General features: G+C 42.9%; 1 pseudogene; it reads right to left on the bottom strand.

The window, feature by feature from the left end:
- Positions 1-467: 467 nt before the first annotated feature.
- Positions 468-891, bottom strand: LOC110888051 (annotated as a pseudogene).
- Between the last annotated feature and the right edge of the window lie 115 nt (positions 892-1,006).

The raw sequence follows: 1,006 nt of genomic DNA on the forward strand, positions 1-1,006 counted from the left end.
TACTGATGGCAGAGGGACAACAAGGCCGACAACAGTGACACGTGGCTCCACTCATGGTGCGCCAGCACCGGAGAACTTTTAGAAGCCACTAACGGTCGACGCTAGTGAGACAAAGAGCATATCCTCTAAGTTGTCGCCTTACGGCCCAAGGCCCATCAGCCCATCTCCTCTTACACCTCTTCGGCTATAAATAGGACCCTTCATTCACAGGTTAAACCATTCTATTCCCTCTACTCTCACCCTCTACACACTTTAATCTCCTCAAAACAGTTACTTATTCTCACGTCGGAGTCTGGTTAAGAGGGAAACCCCCATATTCCCCTCTTAACGAGCTAACGGTGTTCTGTTTTGGAGGATTAGCGGATCATTAAGAAGCTCAGAAAATGATAAGAAGATTAACCCTTATGGTAGAAACATAAACCAAACTAATCAACTCTAAAATTAGTTCCGTGTTTCTTCAATCACACTCATCCATAAATCCATCGGTGAAGGTTGCTTGACCTGTTAGCAACACCATCTGGGAACCACAAACCAATCTCTATTCTTACACTTTCAACAACATCACTTCCATGAATCACTCGTCGCACCACGGATGGTGCAGAGGGTAGACTCAGCAGGGTTTGTAGCACCAATGATGTTGCGTGCAGTGGTAACTATATTCTTGCCTTCCCAAACCATGGCAACGGGTCTAGAGATAATGTACTCAACTAGACCGTTGAAGAAAGGCTTTGAGGATAAATCAACATAGTGCTTCTCGGCCAAAGCTCTGTCAACAATCAAAAGCTTTAGTCCTTTCAAAGTGAACCCTTTCTTCTCAAATCTATATATGATTTCACCAACGAGGCCTCTTTGAAGGCCATCAGGCTTGATCATGATAAAATTTTGCTCCATCTTTTATTTGTTGATTTGGGGATTTTGCAATTCGATAAATATGAGGGTTAGTTCCGTACTTTGGGGTGTTTGGGATTCCTTTTAACTTATGACTTTTAACTTCTAATACAGATCA

The sequence above is a fragment of the Helianthus annuus genome, chromosome 11 (genome assembly GCF_002127325.2).
Source record: "Helianthus annuus cultivar XRQ/B chromosome 11, HanXRQr2.0-SUNRISE, whole genome shotgun sequence".
Classification (NCBI taxonomy): Eukaryota; Viridiplantae; Streptophyta; class Magnoliopsida; order Asterales; family Asteraceae; genus Helianthus; species Helianthus annuus.